General features: G+C 45.3%; 2 long non-coding RNA genes across 2 annotated transcripts in view; one reads left to right on the forward strand and one right to left on the reverse strand.

The window, feature by feature from the left end:
• The window catches only part of LOC140201239 (uncharacterized), a 56,923-nt gene extending 33,523 nt beyond the window's left edge, over positions 1 to 23,400 (forward strand). Inside the window, exon 4 of the long non-coding RNA XR_011886803.1 lies at positions 22,750 to 23,400. This is a non-coding gene — a long non-coding RNA (uncharacterized lncRNA). The remainder of the gene's footprint in view (positions 1 to 22,749) is intronic.
• On the reverse strand, positions 5,786 to 26,441 carry LOC140201242 (uncharacterized). The gene is made up of 3 exons (XR_011886805.1): positions 26,265 to 26,441; positions 25,839 to 25,948; positions 5,786 to 7,154 (listed from the first exon to the last, which is right to left on the reverse strand). It is a non-coding gene; the product is annotated as an uncharacterized lncRNA (long non-coding RNA).
• Between the last annotated feature and the right edge of the window lie 406 nt (positions 26,442 to 26,847).

Raw genomic sequence — 26,847 nt, forward strand, 5'->3', positions numbered from 1 at the left:
CAGAATACAAGAGGAGGGGATTAGAGAGCCAAATCATTCAATGACTGGCACTTGATGAGGAGTGGGTGTCACAAACTTCCTTGTTATGCAGTGATAGACCACAGGAAATGAATGTCTGTCACTTCGAAGATGGCACAAGGCTGCCAGGGAGGAGATTAATAGAGCCTGAGGCCCAGAGATCGGGCTGACTGAATGGCTGAAGATGGACGTGAAGAGGAGAGGTGAGCCATGTTACCAGTCGCAGTGGAGAATGAAACTGTTACCAGAAGGGAAGACTGGAGAGCTTTCTACAGCTGGGTCTGAATCTCAACCTCTCTCCAGCACCCTGAGCTGAACCTCAAAGCGATTTCCTGGTGAGATCTTTTCTACTGAAAAATGAGACAATGGGATACGCTGCTGGACGCCGGGGAGTGGAGTGGAGAGTACTTGGCACGCACTGGGATAACTATCCCTGTGATACCATTATGAATCACCACCCAGCTCGATCCCCAACATTCTCTTAATTGGAGTAAAATTTCCCCTATCTCTGGCATCAGCACACATCATAATGGGGAAGCAATGGCGGGTAGTTGTCCTGTCAATAGACAGAGAAAGGGAAAAGGAAAACCAGGAAGCAAAACTGATTTGTTTGCCCTCTCTCTCTACCTCAAGTTCCCTCCTGCATGTGATTGAAGCAAGTCAGCAGAGTGAGCATAGTCAGTGTGGGCCCTTCCTTCCCTCAGTAAGCTGACTCCCACATCCTTGAGTGTAACTTCTGCTGTGACTATCAGACTGGACACTTTGAAATCTGACTGAGGGCTGGTCCGTGCTGAGGGTGAAAGTTTTAGTGGATGGGCCTCTGGCGTGGCGGTGCGGCAGACTAACTCCTCAACCGCTGGGAATCCAACAGGAGATCTGCTGAATGGAGAGCCAGGTAGTGGAGAAACAGCCCTTGGGGAGCACTATGTCCATACCGACTACGGTACTTATCCAGACCACGTTAGATCCATAGCCTTGGTGACTTGACTGCTTGTCCAAATGCTTCCTAAGTGTTGTGGAATTATCTGCCTCACCAGCTTTGCTGGCTGTGTATACTAGATTGCAATCACTCTTTGTGTGAAAAAAAAATCCCCTTCAGATTCTTTCTAAGCCTCCTACATCTTCAGCTTAAAGCAATAACCTCTTGTAAACAGGAAAATGATTCTCAGTATTTACCGTATCTATCCCCCTCATAGTTTTGGACGCCTCTTCCAGGTCAACCCTCAGCTTCCTTTCAAGGAAACACTTCCAATCATGTAACACCCTGTTGTATCTGAAGGGGATTCTCAGCATTGGGTCAAAGTGTTCAACTCTTCCAGCAATAGCAACGTTGACTTTTCATTTGCCTTGCTGTAGGAATACTTTGCTGGAATGTTGGAGAACACTGATTGCACATCAATACAACTGGTGGAAGGTGCCTCGGGATGGGACTGGGCATTCTGAGGCTGCACGTGTAACTTTATCCCAATCTATCAGACAATCTCATCGGTCCAGTGACATTGGGCCATTCCCAGCAGTACATTTGGAGTGAGCACAGAGCTGTCAGTGCCAGGGCAAGCACAGAAGTGAACCTTGCTGTCCAGCCTTTGTGAGGCCCCACTAGGCTGTGTGGGAAACCCAACTCACCACTAGCTGGCTCGCATTCTGAGGAAACTACAGTCTCCACATTCCTAAATGCAGTTCAATAAGCATTTCCCCCTTGTAATAACACCACTTGTCTCTTGGCTCTCTGGAGTGATACTCTCATGTTTCTTTGCTGTGTGGCTATAGCTTGATGTAGCATTCTGCCTGAACTGTACCTAAACAAATGACTAGCCTGCGACAGCAGTCAAACCTGGAGCACTAAAGAGAGGAGAATGGGGCCACAGCTGCGGGTTTGTTCCTGTTGATTTGCTTGGGATTCCAAGCAGAGGGTTTAAAACCTGCTCCTTTAGGGAAGTGTATGCATTTAGTTTAAACCAAGGTCCCAGAGAGCACACAGCACAGAACTAACCCTAATTATCACTCATGGCTGCCAGACAACGTGAAAAATGTCAGATAACTTTAAAAGGAGTCTCACTCTATATCTAATTATTATTAATATCTAATTACTATCTATATTATTCCAGAACATAGGAAGACTGTGCTCTGTGTCTAACTTGTTTTCTTCATCTAGTCACATTTATTGGGATAATCTCGAGAGAGCTTCAATTCTGTGCAGTACAATTCTGAGTGTATTGAATGGAATGGCGTAGGGTAAGCCTTATTCCATATCTTTCTCATACTATTCTTAACCTAACAGTATTTGTCAGGAGGGAATTTTATTCTGTTTGTAACAATCTGCTGGTGGAACTCTGTGGGTTGACTTCCATCGACTTACTTCCCGTTACACCGATGGTGTTTAAGGCAGCAGTGAAGGGCCTCCATCTCTGGAGGGGTTCAGGGCTTCCTTCATCATGCCGGTAGCTCCCTCTCAGCTTTCACTACTGTCAGCCATACAAGTCCAAGGCTGAGACTCATGAATATCATTGCGCTCAGATGTAGAAGGATTCTTCATTGCTGTTTCCATAACAACTTTGTTTGATCAGTCACCCTTGAACCTGGATTGCTGTTTCCATAACAACTTTGTTTGATCAGTGACCCTTGAACCGGGAGGACCGGTTCACTCTTAATCTGGCCGCTGCCCTTTGACCTGTTTGGCATGAGTGACCCTACCAAGAGGCAAAGCAGAAAGGCCTGACTCCAGCCAACATAATTCTCTGGGTCATTGAGGCACACAAGCCTCCAAACCCTACAACAAGGTTGTGGTCCTCTTGGAGGGAGTAACATCTGTGGGCGGAAGGTAATTGTCAACACTTCAGGTTGAAACCTGACGCAACTGGAATCTGGAGCAACAAACAATCTTCTACTTGACCTGTTGAGCTCCTCCAGATTCCAACATCTGCAATCCCTTGCACGCCTTTTACTCTGTTTCTAACCTGCACAGCACAACGCTGGGTGTGTTGGTTGAGGGTGTGGAGAGAATTGTTTTGCAAATCTAACACAGTTTGATAGGACAGTGTAAGAGGAACCATCACTCCATTTCCACCTACACTGAAACTGCACTAGGAGTGCAAGCTGTTGATGGCAAGATCCTGAGATTCCACGGAGGCGATACTTGGAATCTCTTCACTACTTACGAGTATCACCCTTGAGCATATTTAGTGCTTATTGCGTGCTTAATTAGTACCTTTAATGGAGGAATAATGTGTTCACAGGAACAGAATTCAACAGCAAGCCTCAAAGCAGACAGTCCTGAAACGGGCAGAGGTGGAGAGGCAGCAAGTGTTTGGGGTGAAGACCCAGGGGACTGCAGATGCTGGAATCTGGAGCAATGCAGAAAGTGCTGGAGGAACTCAGTTGGCCAGGTAGCATCGACGGAGAGAAATGGACAGTTAATGTTTTGGGTTGAGACTATTCATCTGACTGGAAAGTGGGGGGAATAATACAAAAAGTGGAGGAAAGGGCTGGGGCAAGTGCTGGCAGATGAATCAGAACCAGTATTATCACTGACTTAAATTTGTCCTGCAGCAGCAAAGACATACTTTATTAAAAATAACTTAAGTAGATAAATAGTGCAAAATGACTATGGATGGGAGGTTGCTTTCCATAATGGACTGAGTTGTGTTCACACCTCTATAGTTTGTTATGGTTTTTGACAGAGCAGTTGCCATACCAAACTGCGATGCATCCAGATATCATGCATCTGTAAAAATTGGCATTTACATCCATTATTGGTGGGTTAATTGGCCAGTGCGCCTGCCTCTGGTGTGGAGGGGAGTGGTGGAATCTGAGGGAGCTAATGGGAGTGTGGGGAGAATAAAATGTGATTAGTGTAAATGATGGTTAGCACAGACTAGGAGGGGCTGAAGGGCCTGTTTCTGTACTGTCTGATTCCATGACACTATAACAACTGACTTTAAGATAAAACTTCCTCTACCTTTACCCCAGTAAAAAAATCTTTGTCCTAATGTCAAAGAGTGATCCTGATGCCATTCTCTCTGTGATTTTTCTGAGGAAGAATGCCAGTTTAACTGCAGACGGCTGCCCAGTTTTGTGTGAGTGAGTCCTCACTCAGTAAGAACCCAGTCAACTCTCCTGCATTCAGCAGACATCTGTCTCTCATGTCTGTATCGGATTCGAACCCAGCTCCCAAACCTGATCCTGATGGGAAATACTACCAACACTGGCTTATTATATATCAATGCAGCTAGCCTCCCAGTGGAGGGTCCACCCTGTCCCCTGTGAGCAACCCAGCACTTTTTGCATGTGTGACAGGAAAGGCAGCTAATAATATCCTGGAGATATGAGCTGGAATGATCACTTCCAATTTGGGAAATGCTTGGCTCCTGTTCTTTGTTTTCACAGGGAGAAACTATTCCATGAATTAATTACATCTGAAAAGAAATACTGCTAAAGGACGAGGAACTTCAATCAATGAGTTACACACAAAGATACATATATACGGTGGATTTCAATTAATTGGAACAGGTCAGGACAAATTCATTTTGGACCATTTATGCAGCTGCCCAATTAGCTGAAATTTTATGGAAAGGTTTTCAAAAAGACAAACTATTACTTAACTGAGTAGCAAATTATATATTTAACTGAAATACTGAACAAATTAGAACACTACCAAAATTACTACGGTACTATAAAGCTGTGTATTAGTTCCTAATAGTTATTGATGGAGGAATTAATCCATTGTACGCTGCCATGTTCTTTTGATTGACTATAACTGATAAAAATCAGCGCAGACACCTTCTGCAGACAATGGACTGCCTTCACGCAATGCTTTTGAAAATTGCATTCTCAAATCTTCATTTTCATTGAAGCATTCAAGATGGTTGTTGATACCTTCAAATTCTTCATAGTTCTCAATTTGTTGAAATAGTGAACTTGTTTCGTTTTCACTCACAGCCGTTTCTAGCTTCTCTAACCTGAATCCTTGAAACCCCAGTGAGCAAGACAGTTCTGAATTGTCTTAGTGTTTATTACTTACCAACTATCAGTGTCAAAAGTCACTATTTTTTGAACACAAACTCACACAAGTGACTCTATTTAAAAATTGTTCGCTCTAAGCACAGTATAGTGTCTAATAGCCACACTATGTGCATGTTACTGACACTGGTTAGAAACTGTTTGACAAGTCTCCTGTCCCAATTAAGGGTCATTCTGTCCCAAATAAGCTCAAGGAATCCTAGCTATTTTCTCAATTTGTTTTTGTTCTTTAAGAGTTGTCCCAATAAGTGGCTGTCCTGATTATTATATATACATATATATTTAGTTTTTACTGGATATATTTCCCATACTGGATTGTTGTTGTCTCAGTTACTGATGCCAATGTCTCTTTAGCTTGAGGGGAAATTTCTTTCTGATGAGAAGACTGAATTTGAAGCAGCCACAGGTTTCGTGCGTTGAACAGTGTCAAGTGAAAGCCGTCCAATTGTTTTGCACACTTTGACTGTTACCAGCTCCCCCTGTGAGGACCAGCCCACAGATTTGGGCTCCTAGGAGCTTCCACAGCCTTAGCTGTGGATATCTCTATTCCCAAGACATCGGCTGGCTGCCATCGATTCTCAGGAAATGCATGGATTTGGCTTGTTATTGGCTGTAGTCCCTCTAGGGATGATTATTGAAGTCTTTTAGTCAGCTTAACAAATATGGAACATATTTCATTTGTTGGAAATTCGAAGAGGAAAAATTATGGAGATATATATCTTGTATAAACAACTTTTATTGCCCAAAGATTTTGAACTATTTTATATTGAGTGTGATGAAGCAGTTTTCAGTCTATGAGAAAGATTTTTGCAACATAAGTACATGGATTTATGATGGTAATTATGGAGAATTTACTATTGCAAGGGCAGGAATGGCTGCTGGTTGTTCCAGGGTTCAGATGTTTCAAAAGGGACTTGGAGATAATTAAAAGGGGTTGGGGGGGGGGGAGCTGGGCAAATGGCATTGCTAATCAGGGATAATGTAATGGCTGCAGAAAGGGAGGATGTCATGGAGGGATTGTCTACTCAGTCAGTCTGGGTGGAAGTCAGAAACAAGAAGGGGCAATCACTCTTATAGGAGTATTCTATTGCACCCCCCCAAAAGCAGACTTTGGAAAGGCAGAAAACCACCAGGGCTGTTGTCATGAGTGAGTGCAGCTTCCTACTACAGATTGGCACCTCCTTAGTACAAAAGATTTAGATAGAGCTGAATTTGTTAGCTGTGTATGTGGACAGGCAGACTGGAGGGAATTCTGTACTGGATATGGCAATGAACCTGAACCTGTACAGGTGACAGATCTCAGTGGGTGAGTATTTTAGATATAATGGCCAGAACTCCCTGAACTTTAGCAAAACCATGGACAAGGATAACAGCTGACAACATGAGGAAGTATTTAATTGGGGGGGGGTAATTATGATGATATTATTAGATTAGATTATGAGGACACTCAGTCCTCGTTTATTTTCATTTAGAAATGCATGCATTAAAAAATGATATAATGTTCCTCTGGTATGATATCACAGAAACACAAGACAGACCAAGACTAAAACTGACAAAAACCACATAATTATAACATATAGTTACAACAGTGCAAAACAATACCGTTATTTGATAAGAGCAGACCATGGGCACGGTAAAAAAAAGTCTCAAAGTCCCGGTAGCCCCATCATCTCACGCAGACAATAGAAGGAAGGAAAACTCTCCCTGCCATGAACCTCCAGCGCCGCAAACTTGCCGATGCAGCATCCTGGAAGCACCCAACCACAACCGACTCTGAGTCCGTCCGAAAATTTCGAGCCTCCGACCAGCCCTCCGACACCGAGCACCGAGCACCATCTCTGCCGAGCGCTTCGACCCCAGCCCCAGCCGCCGAGCAACAAGCAAAGCCAAGGATTCGGGGCCTTCCCCTCCGGAGATTTTGGATTATACAGTAGCGGTGGTAGCAAAACAGGCATTTCAGAAGTTTCACCAGATGTTCCTCCGTGCTTCTCATGTCTGCCTCCATCAAATCAGAATTGTGCACGGCATCCTGCTCTACAGATAACAGATATCATTGCTGGAGAGGCCGCGTGCGCTGCGTCGTGCCACATCTTCTCCTCCTCCTCCTGCAAAGGGGCCTGCAAATTAAACAGGAACTTGGGAATAGATGTTCTTAGGGAAGTGCATAGCAGAAATGTAGAGTTTGTTTAGAGGCACTGGATAGGTTTGTCTCACTGAGACAGGGAAAGGATGGTTGTGAGAAGGAACTATGGTTGACAAAAGACATGGATCATTTAGTCAAGAAGAAGAACGAAGCATACTTAAGGCTGAGGAAACAAAAATCAGACAGGATTCTGGCTATAATGTACCCAGGAAGGAGTTTATTAGGAGTGCTGGAAGGGCACATGAAAAGGCCTTGGCAGGTAAGATTAAGGAAAACCCCAAGGCATCCGACATGTAAGTGAAGAAGAGGAAGATAAAGTGAGACCGCTCAAGGTCAAAGGGGTAATGTGCCTGGAAGCCGAGGAAGTATTGAAGATCCTTAATGAAAATTTTGCTTCAGTGTTCTCCAAGAAGAGGGACCTTGAATGTGAGGTCAGCATAAAACAGGCCAATGTGCTGCAATGTGTTGAGAAACTGCTGGAGCTTCCGAAAAGCATTAGGATAGATAGGTCCCTGGGCTCATTGCAATATTCCACAGGTTATTACAGGAGGTGAGGAAAGAGCTTTCTGAGGTGATTGCATCTTCATTGGCCATAGGAGTTGTACCAAAGGATTGGAGGATAGCAAAAGTTATTCCATTATTTAAGAAAGGTAAGAGGACTAATACTGGGAATTACTGATCAGTGAGTCTTAAATCAGTGGTGGGCAAACTAATGGAGAGGATTCTTAGGGAAAGGATTCATGAGCATTCGGAGAAGCATAGTCTTACTAAGAATAGTCAGAATGGCATTGTGGGGAGCAGGCTGTGCCTCACAAGGCTGATGGAGGAGGAGACAAAACACATTGATGACGGTAGATCTGTGGATGTGATGTGGTGTATATGGATCTTAGCAGGATGTTTGACAAGGTTCCCCATGGCAAGCTCATTCAGAAAGTCAGGAGGCTTGGGATCCAGGTAAACTTGGCTAAGTGGATACAGAACTGGCTTGCCTGCAGAAGGCAGAGAGTTGCAGCAGACAGGTTATATTCTACGTGGAGGTCAGTGACCAGTGGTGTTCCACATGTCCTGTTTTTGGACTTCTACTCTTTGTGGTTTTAATAAATGAATTGGATGAGGAAGCGGACGGGTGGGTTAGTAAGTCTGCAGATGACACGAAGATCGGTGGAGTGTGGATAGTGTGGATTTCCACAGGGCATTGAGGGATGCAGAGCTGGGCTGAGAAGTGGCAGATGGAGTTCAATCCAGAAAAGTGTGAAGTGATACACTTTGAAAAGGCAAACTTGAAGACAGAGCCTGGGGCTTTTCTCTTTGGAATGAAGGAGAATGACAAGCAAATCGCTAGAGGAGTTCAAGATGTTAAGAGGCATAAATGAAGTGGATAGCCGGAGACTTTTTCTCAGGGTGGAAATGGCTAATACAAGAGGGGATAATTTTAAGGTGATTGGTGGAAAGTATGGGGGCAGGGGGCAAATGTCAGAGACATGTTTTTTACACAATGTTGGGTGAATGGAACACCCTGCCAAGGTTGGTGGTAGAGTCAGATATAGAAACATAGAAACATAGAAAATAGGTGCAGGAGTAGGCCATTCAGCCCTTCGAACCTGCACCGCCATTCAGTATGATCATGGCTGATCATCCAACTCAGAATCCTGTACCAGCCTTCCCTCCATACCCCCTGATCCCTTTAGCCACAAGAGCCATATCTAACTCCCTCTTAAATATAGCCAATGAACTGGCCTCAACTGTTTCCTGTGGCAGACAATTCCACAGATTCACCACTCTCTGTGTGAAGAAGTTTTTCCTCATCTCGGTCCTAAAAGGCTTCCCCTTTATCCTCAAACTATGACCCCTCGTTCTGGACTTCCCCAACATTGGGAACAGTCTTCCTGCAATCTAGCCTGTCCAATCCCTTTAGGATTTTATATGCTTCAATAAGATCCCCCCTCAATCTTCTAAATTCCAGCGAGTATAAGCCTAGTCGATCCAGTCTTTCATCATATGAAAGTCCTGCCATCCCAGGAATCAGTCTAGTGAACCTCCTTTGTACTCCCTCTATAGTAGGGATATTTGAAAAAAACTCTTAGATAGGCACATAGATGATAGAAAGGTGGAGGACTATGTAATAGGGAGGTGTTAGTTTGATGTTAGGACGGGTTAAAAGTTTGACACTGCATTGTGGACTGAAGTATCTGCTGTAAGATTCTATGAGGGGTGATTGATAAGTTCATTGCCTAAGGTAGAAGGAGTCAATTTTAGAAAACCTAGCACATTTATTTTTCAACATCGTCCCCTCCTACATTTACACACTTAGTCCAGCGGTCGTGGAGCATAGGGATCCTTCCTTGTAGAAGTCGGCATCTTGGACATCCAGAAAGTGGTCCGCAGCAGGGGTGATTGACAAGTTCGTGGTCTGCATAATCACTTAACGAGTTGAACTGCGCGTGCATGTAATGAGAGCTGTATAACTCATCTCCTCCTACCTTAGGCCACGAACTTATCATGCATTTTACACACACAGTGATGGGTGTGTGGAATGCACTACCGCAATGGTGGTAGAGGCTGACACAGTAGGGACATCTAAGACTCTTTGGCACATAGATGTAAGAAAAATGGAGGGTTATAGGCTGTGTAGGGAGTGAAGGCTTAGATTGATCATGGGCTGGGTCATATAGGTCAGTGCACAATTGTGGGCTGAAGGGCCTGTGCTGTGCTGTACTGTTCTATCTTCTGTAAGTGCTAAAATGAATGGCAATGGGTAAAACATTATATATTTATTGAGACAGAGTGTGGAATTGGGCCTTTGAGCCATGGCACCCAATGCCAGCCTAATCACGGGACAATTTACAATGAACAGTTAACCTACCCAGTATATCACTGGACTGTGGGAGGAAACCAGGGCACAGGGAGGAAACCAGAGCACATGGTCACGGGGAGAACATACAAACTCCTTACAGGCAGTGACAGGAATTGAACCCGGGTCTCTTGTACTGTAAAGCATTGTGCTGACCAATACGCTACCATTACTACTCTTGGAAACAGTATGTCAGGCAGCACAAGGGTGACCAGGCTTCATAGAGGACATGGTCAACTGCAGAAACTCTGCTATTCAGCATGCTTAGTTCTTATATTCATGCAAAACATCAGCCCCAGTGCTAATCTAATTACATATGATCAAAGTCTTAATTAATATACAAAAGCTAGCCAATATATGAACAACTAACTGCGATTTGCTGTGTTTCTGATTTGAGTCTTTGACAGCTTCTTACTAAACATCACTTGATTAAGTTATGCACTGCCAACCTTTTGCAGAACCATTTGCTCAGTTTGCAGTTCAGTGGTTTTGGTTACGCATTACCCCCGTGACCTAAATTAGCAATGTAAGTACTCTTGGGCAGATATAATGTCAGGAAGTCTCAAAAGGCCACTTACCCCAAACCTTTCTACATCAGAACATTGTGTTCTGAATCGGATGGTTTAATCTTCTGTGGACTGATTATTTCATTATTGTTTTCTAAGTATTTGCAGGATTGGGACTCTCAGCTTTCCTGCTTCTGTGTTATTGCATTGGCTGTAAATAAATCTGAGTGTTATGTTTAACAAGCGATGCATTTGGAAAGGCAGAGAGCAGATCAGGGCAAGTTTAGTGTTCATGTAGATGAGGCTTTGGGAATGGCAAGGCAACTTAGAAAAGGTAAATGGAGTCCTTGGCATTATTGACAGAAGAACAGGGTAAAGGAAGCTGTGGTAAATATGGACTTTATAGCTCTTGGAAACCATGTGATAGATGGTAGAAGGGTGACCAGGCTTCAGAGAGGGACATAGTTGACAGGAGGGATAGGGGACTTCAGCTTTCTATGGGGTTTGCAAAGTCAGGATTGTAATCGTCACAACATTTGTGGTTGAGGGTGAATCTGATGGAGGTTTTGAAAATGGCTATTACAGTGAGTAAATCAAAGTTAACTACTTACTCTGCCTGCAGAGCTGGTAACTAGATTTAAGAGTTGTTGAGAAGTTCGGGAGTGGCATAGGGGGAACCGTTTGCATTCTAGATGTATTGCCCAAGAAGGTAGTGGGAGCTTTCAGAAAGGGAATTAGGTTTATATTTTACAAATGAGTTGGTAAATGGGGTAGAGCAGGAAAGTGTGGTTAATTGGATAGATTTTCAAAGTGATTAGATTAGATTCAACTTTATTGTCATTGTGCCGAGTACAGATACAAAGCACATGAAATGCAATTAGCATCTGACCAGAAGTGCAAAAGAATAGTGTTATTTGCAAAATAACTGCGAATAAAAAGTAAGTGTTACAGCACACAAACATAAAAGTACTGAGACAGTACAATATGGGTGCAATACTGCTTAGCGCTGTGATGTGAGGTTCAGCAGGGTCACAGCCTCAGGGAAGAAGCTCTTCCTGTGCCTGCTGGTGCAGGAGTGGAAGCTCCTGTAGTGCCTACTGGATGGGAGGAGAGTAAAAAGTCCATGGTTAGGATGAGATGCATCCTTGATAATGTTTTTCACCCTGCCCAGGCAGCGTTTATGGTAGATGTTCTCAATGGTGGGTAATCGGGTGCCGATAATCCACTGGGCAATTTTCACTACACGCTGGAGTGTTTTGCAGTCCGATATGGGACAATTGCCATACCACACTGAGATACAGTTGGTGAGTATACTCTCAATGGTACAGTGGTAAAAGTCTGTCAGTATCCTGGGACAGAGGTGAGCTTTCTTGATGCTTCACAGGAAATAAAGGTGCTGTTGCACCTTTTTGATCAGGATGGAGGAGTTCAGGGACCAGGTGAGATCATCGGAAATGTGGATACCAAGGAATTTGAAGCTTGATACACACTCCACTATAGCTCCGTTGATGTAGATGGGGACGTGAGTGTGGCTCCTAGCATGCCTGAAGTCCACAATGATCTCCTTGGTCTTCTGGGTGTTAAGGGCCGGATTGTGGTCGGCACACCACGTGGTCAGGTGCTGGACCTCATCCCTGTAGGCCGTCTCGTCATCCTCTCTGATCAGGCCAACCACCGTGGTGCCATCTGCGAACTTGATGATGAAGTTAGAACTGTGTACAGGAGCGCAGTCATAGGTGAAAAGGGAGTACAGAAGAGGACTCAGCACACAGCCTTGAGGCACACCAATGCTCAGGGTGAGAGTGGAGGAGGAGAGGTTGTTTAACTTAACTGATTGGGGTCTGTTAGTCAGAAAGTCCAAGGTCCAATTGCAGAGGGATGAGCTGATACAAAGCTGGCGAAGTTTAGTGATCAGCTTGGAGGGGATCACAGTATTGAATGGCGAACTAAGGTCAATGAACAGCATTCTGACGTAAGAGTTGAGGCTGTCCAGGTGGGTCAGGGCAGAGTGAAGTGCTGTGGAGATGGCATCCTCTGTTGACCTGTTGGCGCAATAGGCAAATTGATGGGGATCCAGGGTAGTGGGCAGACAGGATTTCAGATATGGTAGAACCAGTCTCTCAAAGCACTTTGCAATGATGGGGGTGGGTGCAACTGGACAGAAGTCATTCAGGCCCGTGGCAGTGGAATGTTTCAGCACTGGCACGGTGGTGGCAATCTTGAAGCTTGTGGGGACAACTGCCTGGGCCAGGGACGGATTAAAAATGTTCGTGAAGATCCTGGCCAAGTGTCCTGCACAGACTCTGAGCACACGGCCAGGTATTCCATCCGGACCAGCTGCCTTCCGTACATTCACCCTGCTCAGGGTGGCGCAGACATCGGAGGTGGAAAGAGAGAGAGGCAGCTAACCAGGTGGGAGATCCGTTTTGAGGGTGACCTCCTTGTTCTCTCGGTCAAAGTGAGCGTAAAAGTAATTGAGCTCATCAGGGAGGGAAGCAAAGCTGCAAGGGGGAACAGTACTAGGTGGTTTGAAGTCTGTAATGACCTGTATGCTATGCCACATGCGCTGGGGGTCCGAGGAGTTGAAATGCTCCTCGATCCTCTGTTTGTATATGTGTTTAGCCTGAGAGATTCCCCTCCTCAGGTTGGCCCTGGCTGAGCTGTCAGCCTCCCAGTCTCCAGACCTGAAGGCTGAATCTCTGGCTTTGAGCAGGAGGTGAACTTCTCTGTTCATGCATAGTTTCTGACTGGGGAAAACTTTTATTTGTCTTTGTGATGTCACTCTATCTACACACTTGTTGATGTGCTCAGGGACAGAGTTGGTATATAAATCGATGTTAATCTGAGGGTCTGTGGTGGCATTGGCAGCAAACGCATTCCAGTCTGTGTGCCGGAATTGGTGCTGAAGAGCAGAGTCAGCGCCCTCCAGCCAGATCTTAATAGTCTTCATTGTGGGTTTCACACGTTTAATGACGGGGCTATACTTGGGAAGTAGAAACAATGAAAACTGGTCGGACTGTCCCAGGTGGGGGAGGGTAGTGGCTTTGTAATTGCATCACAAATTATTAGCCTCAATGTGCAGAGGGAATATTGGTCCTCATTAACCCATCTACAAGATGACTTCAACGTCTTATCCCCATGACAACCTTGGCCTCCCACATCCCCTTTAAACTTTCCTTCTATCACCTTAAAGCTATGCCCTCAAGAATTCAGCATTTCTACCCAGGGGAAAAGAACCTTTGGTTGTCTACCCTATCAGTGTCTCTCATGATCTTATAAATTCTATCAGGTCTCCCACAGCATCCGACAGTCCAGAAAAAGCAATTAAAGCTTGTTCAACCTCTAATCACATGCCTTCTAATTCAGGCAGCATTCTGGTAAACCTCTTCTGAACTGTTTTCAAAGCCCCCACATCCTCCTTGAATGGGGCAACCAGAATAGTACATAATACTCCAAGTCTGGCTGAACCAAAGTTTTATCTTGCTCTGATGTGAACTCCTTGCTCTTATACTCAGTGCTCTGCCCAATGAATGCAAGCATGCCATATGCATAGACCACGTTTTGGGAAAGCTAGTCATCTTGCTGTACTGCTACCTGCATACAGGCAAAGCTCCAGGGCGAAGGACAACAGCGATGTGGTCGCGAGAGGCGAAGGGGCAGCTACAGGTCTGCTTCAAGTTGGTGGACTCGGCCCTTCTAAAGGACCCGAATGAATACGCCACAGTTGTCATGGACCTTATAAAGACACTTGTGGATGAGTGTCCCCACAAAGTCACTCAGTCTTCTCCAACCGGAAGTCCTGGAAGAAGCAAGACATCTGCAATCTGCTGAAGGCCAGATCAGTGCCTTTCACATCTGACAGGAAAGTAAAATACAAGAAGTCCAGGTGTGGCCTCCCAAACATCAGTGAGACCCATTATAGATTAGGAGACCGCTTCGCCGAGCACCTACACTCCGTTCTCCAGAAGTAATGGGATCTTCCAGTGGCCACCCATTTTAATTCTACTTCTCATTCCCATTCTGACATGTCAGTCGGTAGCCTCCTCTACTGCCACAATGAGACCACTCTCTAGTAGATGGAGCAATACCTTATATTCTGTCTGGGTAGCCTCCAACCTGATGGTATGAACTTCGATTTCTTGAACTTCCGGTAATGTCCTCCCACTCTTCACCATTTCCCTCTCTCACCTTATTTCCTTACCTGCCCATCACCTCGCTGTGGTGCTCCTCCCCTTCCCTTTCTTCCATGACCTCTGTCCCCTCCCATCAGACTCCCCTTCTTCAGCCCTGTACCTCTTTCACCAATTGACTTACCAGTTCTTTACTTCACCCCTCCCGGTTTCACCTATCACTTACTACCTTGCATTTCTTTCTTGCCACCCCCTACCTTCTAACTCTGACCTCATGTTTTTTCTCCAGTTCTGCTGAAGGGTTTTGGCCCGAAACGTTGACTGTACTATTTTCCATGGATGCTGCCTGGCCAACTGAGCCCCTCCAACACTTTGTGTGTGTTGCTCGGATTTCCAGCATCCGCAGAGTTTCTCTTGTTTGTACAAGAAGTCCAGGCAGTTCTCCCGAAAGCCATCTCACAATCAAAGTGGCATTTCTGGACCAAACTTGAATCAAAGAAGGATGCTTGACAGCTGTAGCAGAATTTGAATTCCATCACCTCCTACAAAGTAAAACCAAGTGATACTGTATAGGTGACAACAAGATTTTGCTCACAGATGCCTTTTATGCTCTTTTTGGCCAACAAAACATGGAGGAACCTTCGCAAACTCTCACAGTCCTGTTGACTTTGTGATTTCAGTGTCTGAGGCCGATGTGAAAGAATCCTTCAGGAGGGTAAACCCATGGAAAATACCCAGCTCAGACAGAATATTTGGCCGAGTTCTGAAGACTTGTGCTATTCAAATGACACGCACAAAATGCTGGTGGAACGCAGCAGGCCAGGCAGCATCCATAGGAAGAAGCACAGTCGATGTTTCAGGCCGAGACCCTTTTTCAGGACTAACTGAAAGAAGAAATAGTAAGAGATTTGTAAGTGGGAGGGGGAGGTGGAGGTGGAGGGGGAGATCTGAAATGATAGAAGACAGGAGGGGGAGGGATAGAGCTAGGAGCTGGAAAGTTGATTGGCAAAAGGGATCCAAGGCTGGAGAAGGGAGAGGATCATGGGATGGGAGGCCTAGGGAGAAAGAAAGGGGGAGGGGAGTGCCAGAGGAAGATGGAGAGCAGGCAAGGAGTAATTGTGAGAGGGACAGAGAGAGAAAAAAGGGGAAAAATAATAAATAAATAAGGGATGGGGTGAGAATGGGAGGAGGTGCATTAACGGAAGTTAGAGAAGTCAATGTTCATGCCATCAGGTTGGAGGCTACCCAGACGGAATATAAGGTGTTGTTCCTCCAATCTGAGTGTGGCTTCATCTTGACAGTAGAGGAGGCCAAGGATAGACATATCAGAATGGGAATTGGCCAGAGAAAGCAGGATCTCCCAGTGGCCACATATTTTAATTCCATGCCCCATTCTGCCTGGCCTGCTGTGTTCCACCAGCATTTTGTGTGCATTGCTTGAATTTCCAGCATCTGCAGATTTCTTTGTGTTTGCTAGTCAAATCAGTAGTGTTTTCACTGAGATCTTTAACCTCTTGCCTTGGCAGTCTGAGGTACCCACCTGCTTCAAGCAGGCTTCACTAAAACCATGCCCAAGAAGAACATGGAAACCTGCCTCAATGACTATAGTCCCAGTAGCACTTACATCCACTGATGAAGTGCTTTAAGAGGTTGGTGATAAAAAATATCAACTCCAGCTTGAGGAGCGACTTGGATCTGCTCCAATTTGCCGATCATCACAACAGGTCCACAGCAGATGCCATTTCATTGGCTCTCCGCTCAGCTCTGCATTCAATACTGTTATCCCCTCAAAACTAATCAATAAGCTTCAAGACCTTCATCTCAATAGTTGCTTCTATTCAGATTGGGGACAACATTTCCTCGACAATCTCGTCAGCACTGGAGCACCACAAGGCTGTGTGCTGAGCCCCTTGTTCTACTCACTTTACACTTACGACTGTGAGGCTGAGCACAACTCCAATGCCATAGTCAAGTTTGCTGACGACACCACTGTCATTGGCCAATTCAAAGGTGGTGATGAATCAGCATACAGGAGGGAGGTTGAAAATCTGGCTGAGTGGTGTCATAACAATAACCACTAACTCAATGTCAGCAAGACCATAGAGCTGATTATTGACTGCAGGAGGAGGAAAACATGAGCATGAGCCAGTCTTCATCAGGGGATCAGAGAAAGAGAGGGTTAGCAACTTTAAAATCCTTGGCACTATTATTTCAGAGGATCTGTTTTGGGTCCATTACAAAACGGCTTAGCAGTGCCTCTACTTCCTTAGAAGTTTGCACAGAATTGGCATGTCATTCAAAACTTTGACAAACTTCTTTAGCACTGACTGGTTGCTTCATGGCCTGGTATGGAAACACCAATGCCCTTGAATGGAAAATCCAACAAAAAGTAGTGGATACGGCCCAGTCCATCACGGGTAAAGCCCCCCCTCCACCATGGATCAGATTTACAGGGGGCACCGTTGCAGGGAAGTAGATCCTCAACACCCTGGTTCTTCTCACTTCTGCCATCAAAAAGCATGTTCAGGAGCCTCAGGTCCCACACCACCAGCTGCCGCCACAAGATGGGGGTCCCTGTTCAAAGTCCCATGCAAAGGGCAGCACCAGTGACAGTGCCGTGCTCCCTCACTACTGCACCAGAGAGTCATAGAGTTGTATAACATAGAAAAGAGCCTTTCAGTCCAACTGGCCCATGCTGACCAAGATGTTTATTTTACATGAATCTACTTGCCCAGGTTTAGATCTGCCTGGAGTCTAGGTTTCAGCGTTCAAGCCACTGTGGCAGGATGGGTAACTTTGAAATGATTGAGCTAACCACTCGGGCAGTTAGGGACAGACAGTAAATGCTGGCCTTAAAAATGATACCCAGATCCTAAAAATGAATTTACGAAAAGTTCCTATAATGAAGATGCAGTAGGAATTTTGTGACCGTCACTGGATTGAACAGACAAGGGAACTGCGTGTGCTCTGCAGTTCTATTCAAATCAGCCCCGCGGGAAGGGTTCCTTGAGGAAAGCTGTACCATAATATTTTTGGAGATAGTCAGAGGCTTTTTCCCAGGACTGAAATAGCTAGCGTGAGAGGGCACAGTTTTAAACTGCTTGGAAATAGGTACAGAGGAGATGTCAGGGGTAAGCCTTTTACGCAGAGAGTGGTGAGTGCGTGGAATGGGCTGCCGGCGACGGTGGTGGAGGTGGATACAATAGGGTCCTTTAAGAGACTCCAGATAGGTACATGGAGCTTAGAAAAATAGAGGGCTGTGGGTAACTCTAGGTAGTTCTAAGGTAAGGACATGTTCGGTATAGCTTTATGGGCCGAAGGGCCTGTATTGTGCTGTAGGTTTTCTATGTTTTTATGTTCTATAACAAGAAACCAGAAAGGACGGTTCAGGGAATATTCCTTCATGCACATGTGAATATAAATGTGTTAAAGTTCACTCACCTCCATTTTCCTGCCCTATGGCTGCCTCTCTCTTGTTGGGTCTTAGTCAACGTGGTTCCTTCCTCAGGGGTGACTCCATGAGGGTTAACCCAACTGCTCCTCCAACAACACACACCGCCTTTCAGATTCATAGAGTCATACAGTGTGGAGACATGCCTCTTGGCCCAAGTTGTTCGTGTCTACCCAGATGCCAATCTACACGAGTCCCATTTGGCCCATATCCCTCTAAACATTTCCAATCCATGCATCTGTCCAAATGTCTTTTCAATGTTTTAATTGTATGCCTCTACCACTTCCTCCAGTAGCTTATTCCATGTACCCATCCCCCTTTGTGTAGAAAACACGCTCCATTAAATCTTTCCTCGCTCACTCTTGATCCTATAACCTCTAGTTTTAGTCTCCCCTACCATGGGAAAAAGACCGTGACTGTCTACCTTGTTTAAGCCCATCATGACTGTATAAGTCTACTACCTCAGCTTTCTATGCTGCAAGGAAAACAGCCCCAACCCATCTAGTCTCTCCTTATAATTAAAGCCACCCCTGCCATCCAGGTAACGTCAGTGTGAAGTTTACTGCAGCTTAATCATACTCTTCCAATGGCACGGCGACCAAATCTGTACAGAATACTCTGTGCAGCCTTATCAGCAATTTATGTAACCATAACATGACGTCCCAACTCCTATATTCACTGCCTCGTCCAATAAAGGCACCCACGCCAAATGCCTTCCGAACGAGCTCAGAAATGGAGAACCCTGAGCAAACACAAAACGTGTAATAACACCAGAGGTCAGGATCGAACCCTGGTCAATAGAGCTGTGAGGAAGTAGCTCTACCCAGCTGTTTCACTGTGTCACCCTATTACATGGTCTTTGACTCCTTGAGACTAGGGAACCAAGCCTGAGATTTGGACAGGAGCAGCTTCTAATTCTGCTCTCGACCAATGACCCACATTTTGCAGCGGAAGCTAATCAGACTCTGGAGCTTTTGGAGTGAGAAGGAACAGCAGCTCCACCCCTCCCCCACTCTGTTAACCCAGGCGCGCTGAGACTAAATATAGTCCAAGCTGAGGTCACAGTGAACTCAGCACAGAAAGGGTAACAATCCTGGCTCAGACTTACAAACCCGCCAGGAATTAAAAACACTGCTCTCAACAATGAAACATCACAATAGTTGAAATGCGACTTGTATAAATTTGGTTTGAATGCTTCTCTGGGTGTGATAAATGATAGTCTGGGCTCGTACTGTAACTGAGGGGCAAAGGCTGTTGGTTTTCCAGCTGGCATGGGAAGGTGCAAAGGCATTTAATGAGACAGAGCCTCCCAGGGCTGTCTGCTGCAGCTGGCCGGGAGTCGATCTCTCTGATGTCACCAAGTGTAAACTGTTGTATTCAGCTGCTTATATTTCCATATGGCACATGTTCCTGAAGTCTGACGGTCGAGTTCATCAAGTTTGTGCTGGCTCTCAGGGAAAATGCATTCCTCTCCCTACTTCCCCAGACCATTAAGCCTCCATCTCTCTCTCTTTGGGACACTGGAGACCAATTTGTAATTTAGGAGGCACAAGAAGCTGCAGATGAGGAAATCCAGATCAGAAATCTGCCAGAGGAGCTCAAAGGCTCAAGCACTATCTGCTGGTTTCCTCAGATGCTGCCTGACTTGCTGAGTCCTTCCAGGAGTCTGTAATTCAGACCAGGTACGTATAACAGGAATATTTATTGCCAATCCCGGGTTGCTCTCGAGAGGGTGGCCGATGAGCTGCCTTCTTGAACAACTGCACTACTTGAGTGGCAGGTGCACGCACTGGGGACAGAGCTCCACGATTCTGACCCAGCGAAGGTGAAGTAACAGTGATATACTTCCAAGTCAGCATGGAGTGTGGCTCGGAGGGCAACTTCCATTTGAAGATATTCCTTTGCTTTTGCTGCCCTTGTCCTTCTGGTCCCTTCAGGTTGTTATAGCTGGGGGTGGTAATGGGAACAAGCTCCCACTACCTGTTAAATACTCCCAAAGGCATGCGCCTCAAATAGCCTGTGACAATCAAGTCCAGCTCCTGACCTTCACGTGTGGCCTAGCACTGAGCCCGGTGGAACTGCTTCTACTGATAGGAGAAAGGGGCAAAGGTGGGTTACTGGCACTTAAAACCAGTCCCTTCGGGCAGATGGGGTTCATCAGCCTTGGTTGGCAGCTCATCTGGGAGAAGGAAAACTCTTGATCTCAAACCTCTGCTGCCTTTCAGCTATACCCACTCATGTGGAAGTCTTTGGGAGTAAACCCCAAGGGAAAAATCCAGAGCTGGAGCCCCTAAGGCAGTCCCATGTTGAGTTCAACGCTGACTGGTAACTCCTGCAACTCCACTGGTGCTAGACTTTATCGGTCTCTGCCGTTCTTTGGGTTCATCAGTTGTTTGGCGAGGGGAGCTTGCTATCTGGGCAAGAGTTTGCCCTCCATATCGTACTGCCCTGTATCATGTAGACATCCGTGATTGACCCTGATCAACGGACACCTTCCTTGTCCTTCTGGCTGGTAAGGGTTGTGGGTTTGGAGGGTGTTGTCTAGGGAGGGTTGGTGAGTGGCTGCAGTGGGTCGTGTAGATGGTACAGATTGCTGCCACTGTGGGTCAGTGATGGAGGGAGTGAGTGGTTGTGGATGGGGAGCTTGACAAGTGGGCTCCTACATCCTGTTTGCTGTTGAGCCTCTGTTGTTGAAGTTGCACTCATCCAGGCAAGTGAAAGTGTTCCATCACACTCCTGATGTGAGCCTTGTGGCTGGTGAGTAGGATTTAGAGAGTAACTCAAAGCTTGTGACATTTAACACACACTAATCAAGAACCTATCAAACTCCACTTTAAATGTACCCATTGGCTTAGCCTACACAGCCATCTGTGGCAATGAATTCCACGGCTTCACCACCCTTTGGCTCAAGAAACTCCTCAACGTCTCTGCTCTAAAGGAATGTCTTCTATTCTGAGGCTGTGTCCCCTGGTCCTAAACTACCCCACTACAGGAAACACCCTCTCCATGTCCACTCTGTCTAGGGCTTTCAATATTCAGTGGGTTTCAATGAGATTCCCCCCCATTCTTCTAAACGGCAGAGAGTACAGGCTCCGAGACATCAAGAGCTCCTCATAAGTTAACCCTTTCATTACCAGGATCATTCTCGTGAAGTTCCTCTGGAACCTCTCCATTGCCAGCACATTTTTCTTTCTTGGATAAGGGGTCCTAAACTGCTCACAATACTGCAAGTGTGGTCTAATATTCTAGCCCTCTCATCCACTGACTTGTCTGGTGGCCTTCTCCATCTCCAGTCAGTGGTGAGAGATTGACCTGTGGCTCACCACGCTGACTGTCTCTGGCTTTGTATCCTCGGCACCCGTTGTGGCGCGGAGATAGACAGACTGATCCGTGGCTGGTGTCGCACTGGAACAAGCTTCAGGACATCTCACTGCATCTTTACCAGTTCTGATTATGGGAGTGATTATCTTTCCTGTCTCTACAAGGAGTGGCAAGGCAGCTTAGTGGTTGGCATGGCGCTTTACAGCTGCAGCAATTGGGGTTCAATTCCCTGTGAGGATGTTCTCCCCATGACCATGGGCGTTTCCTGTAGGTGCTCCAGTTTCCTCCCACATACGCTCCAGTGACGTATGGTTTAGTAAGCTGTGGCTTGCAGTGTTGGTGTTGAAAGCAGAGCAACACTTGCGGCAGACCCCAGCACACCCTTGGACTGTGTTGGCTGTTGATGCAAACAACACATTTCAATGTTTTGATTACATGTGCCAAATAAAGTGATTCTTTATTTTTTGAAAATTCCATCGTTCCTCCCATGTTCCTTTGGGTTCATTACCTTCTCTGGGCATGTCACAGCCTGCTTCCAGTGCCGGCTGATTGTATATGATCAGCACATGGCTCGTTGGTTTCAACTGCACCACCTCATCAAGTCAAGTGAAATGTCACAGGACACCCTGGCACCAACATACACTGAATCAACCTCGCCTGGTACAAGGTGCAGTGAGCTCGACAGATGTTGTGAGTCTGACCCAGTCTTGACTCCGCATGGCTCATCTCAACCTGCTGTTTGTCATTGACTGAATATAGACATGATTTTCCAATCCACATCCCACCCACTCTTTCTCAGATCTGGGCTCTTCTGTTTTGGCTGTTCATTGCTATTTCTAAACAGCAACTTCATTATCTCCATCTTGTGTAATGGAATGGATTTGAAATTCACTAATCAGCTGCCCTGTGCTTGAGAGAGCCCCTAAACTCAGCAATAGTCTGCCAGCATTCTCAGCTCCATTGAGCAAGTGTCAGTGGATTCCCCTAACCCTGGTTGCATGTAGAGATCCAAAAGCACTCAGCTCATTCACTTCCGGGCTTGAAGTGTGTCTGCAGTGTATCAAACATGTCCTGGAACGCGAGTGCAGACCTCTCCTCCCCTGCCTTTGACAACAATCACATCTTGGCCTTCATTTCCTCTAATTTATCCTCCACAGCTAGATCAAAACACAAAGTAAAATTGTCTCTCCAATCTTCACACAGGCACTTGACTTGAAATCCAAAATCAAAGTCAAAGTAAATTTATTATCAAAGTATGTATATGTCAGCATATGCTACCTTCTGCTAATTTAGGAATCATTTTCTTGCAGGCATTTACCAGAAAATAAAATAAATACATTAGAATTTATGAAAATCTATACATAAATAAAGAACCAATGTGCAAAAGAAGACAAATAGTGGGAGGAGAGAGAGCAGCGCACCGCGTGTACTCAGCCCTCCGGCGAAAAATGATGTCGTATCCGTTAAATAGGGGCCGTCGACAATTCTGATTTGATGGAGATGGACGTGAAAGCACAGAGGAACATATGGAGAAATTTCTGAAATGCTCGTTCGTTGCTGTCGTTACTGTGCAGTCGGGAATCTTCCGGAGGGAAGGCCTCAAAATCCCTGGCTTTGCCTGCTGTTAGCGACCGAGATTGAGGTCGAATCGTTCGGACAGAGATGGCGCTCAGTACTCGGTGTCGGAGAGCTGATTTGGAGGCTTGAAGTTTTTGGATGACTCAGAGTCGGACCGTGGTCGGGCATGACAGGAAGAGTTTTTCTTCCTTCTCCCGTCTGCGTGAGATGTGGGACATTTGAGAGACTTTGAACTTTTACTGTGCTCATGGACTTCTTCATCAAGTTATGGTATTGTTGCACTGTTGTAACTATATGTTATAATTATGTGGTTTTGTCAGTTTTTTCAGTCTTGGTCTGTCCTATGTTTTGTGATATCACACCGGAGGAAATTTTGTATCATTTCTTAATGCACGCATTACTAAATGACAATAAAAGAGGACTGTGTGTCTTCATAATCTAATTAAACTATGTTTAATGTTTTATTGTTTTACAACATTGAATTTGGCTTCTTTTGACACTAATCAACAGAAAAAGACTTTGTGTCAAAGTGAAAACAGATCTCTACAAAGTAATCTAAATTAATTATAGATATAAAATACAAAATAATTGATTACATAAGTATTCACCCTCTTCAAGTCAGTATTTAGTACCTTTGGCAGCAATTAAAGCCTTGAGTCTGTGTGGATAGGTCTCTAACAGCTTTGCACATCTGGACACTGCAATTTTTCCCCCATTCTTCTTTACAAAACTGCTCAAGATCTGCCAGATTGCACGGGGATCATAAGTGAATAGCCCTTTTCAAGTCCAGCCACAAATTCTCAATAGGATTTAGGTCTAGACTCTGACTTGGCCACTCCAGGACACTAACTTTGTTGTTTTTAAGCCATCCTGTGTAGCTTTGGCTTTATAATTGGGGTCATTGTCTTAGTGGAAAACAAATCTTCTCCCAAGTCACAGTTGTCTTGAAGACTGCACCAAGTTTTCCAACAGGATTTCACTGTATTTTGCTGCATCCATTTTACCCTCTACCTTCACAAGCCTTCCAGGGCCTGCTGCAGTGAAGCATTCCCACAGTATGATACAGCCACCGCCATACTTCACGGTAGGGATGGTGTGTTTTTAATTATGTGCAGTGTTTAGCTTACGCCAAACATAGCATTTAGTTTGATGGCCAAAAAGCTCAATTTTGGTTTCATCAGACCATAGAACCTTCTTCCAGCTGACTTCAGAGTCTCCCACATGCCTTCTGGCAAACACTAACTCAGATTTCATGTGAATCTTTTTCAACAGTGGCTTTCTCTTTGCCACTCTTCCATAAAACTGTGACTAATGAAGCACCAGGGCAACAGTTATTCTATGTGCAGTCTCTCCCATCTCAGTCACTGAAGTTTGCAACTCCTCCAGAGTTGTCATTGGTCTCTTGGTGGCCTCCCTCACCAATCCCCTTCTTGCACGGTCACTCAGCTTTCGAGGGTGACCTGCTCCAGGCAGATTTACAGCTGTGCCATATTCTTTCCATTTCTCGATGTTGACTGAACTGTACTCCAAAGGATGTTCAGTGACTTGGAAATTTTCTTGCATCCATCTCCGGACTTGTGCTTTACAATAAGTGTTTTGCGGGGTTGCTTGGAGTGTTCTTTTTCTTCATGGTGTAGTTTTTGCCAGGATACTGACCCATCAGCAATTGGACCTTCCAGATACAGGTGTATTTTTACTACAATCAATTGAAACACCTTGACTACACACAGCGATCCCCGTTTAACTAATTATGTGACTTCTAAAACCAATTGGCTGCACCAGTGATGACTTGGTGTGTCATACTAAAGGGGGTCAATACAATCAATTATTTGTGTTTTATATTTGCAATTAATTTAGATCACTTTGTAGAGATCTATTTTCACTTTGACATGAAAAGTCTTTTTCTGTTGATCAGTGTCAAAAGAAGCCAAATTAAATCAACAGTGATTCAATGTTGTAAAACAATAAAACATGAAAACTTCTGGGGGGGGGGGGCGGTGAATATTTTTTATAGGCACTGTATAGTTAGGGTGCCTAAGACTTTTGCACAGAACTGTATTTGTCAATGTTGGGTGGAGAGCAAGTTTTAAAATCTGGCAGGAGCAAAGGATGTTTGGAATGGCGAGGGTGGGGTGTGGGACAGGTGGCAGAGGAGTGGCAGGGGTGGGGGGCTCAGACACACCCAGCCCTGAGACACCAGGTAAGGTTATTTGATTCCAAACATTTGGTTTATTGATCATTACAGACTGTCTCTCTAGTGCTTCCCACTCCTTCCCCTCTCCCTTCTCCTTTTCCCAATCACGGTACCCCTCTTCCTGTCCCCTCCCCACTCTCAGTCTACAATAGGGACCCAGATCAGAATGAGGTATATCATCACTCATAGATGTCAGGATTTATTTTTGCAGCCATAGTACAATGCAAAACATAAAATACTGTAATACTGCGCAACAATCTTAGGCCCCCCAGCTATGTACGTGTGCCTAAGACTTTTGTATATGATGCTGTGGAATCAGTTCAGAGTTTGGGTGAGTAAAGTTATTCATGCTGGTTCAGGAGTTTGATAGTTGAGGGGTAATAACTGTTCCTGAACCTGGTGGTGAGGGACCTGAGACTTTTGTACCTCCTGCCTGATAGAGGAAATTACAGTGTCACAGTAGCACTACAAGTGCACAGATATACAAATATTAGAAGTAAGGAAGAATCTAAAACATGTTAGTAGTGAGAAGAATGCCAGTGATCTGGGCACTAGCAAATGCTCTATCGTGCATTCCCTCAATAGAATCATGCACCTCATTACCTCTAAGTACACATTCACCTTTACCTCTTTGGGGTGAGAACATTTTTCCTCATTTGGGCCTGGCCAGTCTAACTTCATCACCTTATCAACCAGCACTTCTGGCAGTATGTCTCGGTATTGTTCACTTTAAAATTCTGGAAAATAGCAATTGAAATTAATGATAAATTACTTTTCAAAACTAAAGCAGACAACATTTGTTACTCTGTTCCCCCCCCCACCCCCGACATACACAGTGCATCTGGAACATTACCCGCTATAAAACTTTGCAACAATACAATTGGTCCCCTGAGCCAATCCTTAAAGGGATAGAGCCTTAGGACAACAAGGATAGTTCAGAGTCAATATTGTACATGCCACAGTTATGGCAGAATGGATGGTGGTGCCCACTGGAGCAGCCAGTGCTCTCAGGAATGATGGAGTGAAGTCCGTCCTTTACCCTGACTGACTCACCCTCACACATCAGCAGGCCCACGTCCCAAAGTCTGCACTAGCATTCCTATGACGCCATGATATACTGAGAAGGGCTGAGGCTATCTGCAGTCAGATAGCTGTGCCTGTGTCTGAAAGGGTTGCCAAGTCTACAGTTCTGCAGACTTGGGAAATCCCAAAGCAGAAGTGAAGAGGCAGTTGAACAGAAAGTGAGTGTGGCTTTCCTCTCTTGCTCTGTGCCTAGAAACAGTCTGTGGCTAATGCGAAGAGCCACACGGTTGTGTCCTTTCCAAGCTCAGGATGTGAGTCATATGTTTGCAAAATATTGTTGTGTTGCCAGTCCTCAGGGTTGTGACATCATTGTTGAGGCAAGGACGTTACAATTGGCCTTTTTCCATGCCCTACCAAGAGGTATTTGTGAGACAGTGAGTGACTACGTTGAAGTAACATTATCCGTGAGCTGTAATAATCGCTTTCAGGCTGGTACTTTTTTAAGGATTATTTTATGTGACCAAGTGACCTTATCACTGTATCAATTTTATAGAATGTTTAAGGGAGGCTGTGTATGAGGGTCTTCCATAAAGCGGTCTCACTTTGTGACTCC

This window comes from Mobula birostris, chromosome 1 (genome assembly GCF_030028105.1).
Source record: "Mobula birostris isolate sMobBir1 chromosome 1, sMobBir1.hap1, whole genome shotgun sequence".
NCBI classification, from domain to species: domain Eukaryota; kingdom Metazoa; phylum Chordata; class Chondrichthyes; order Myliobatiformes; family Myliobatidae; genus Mobula; species Mobula birostris.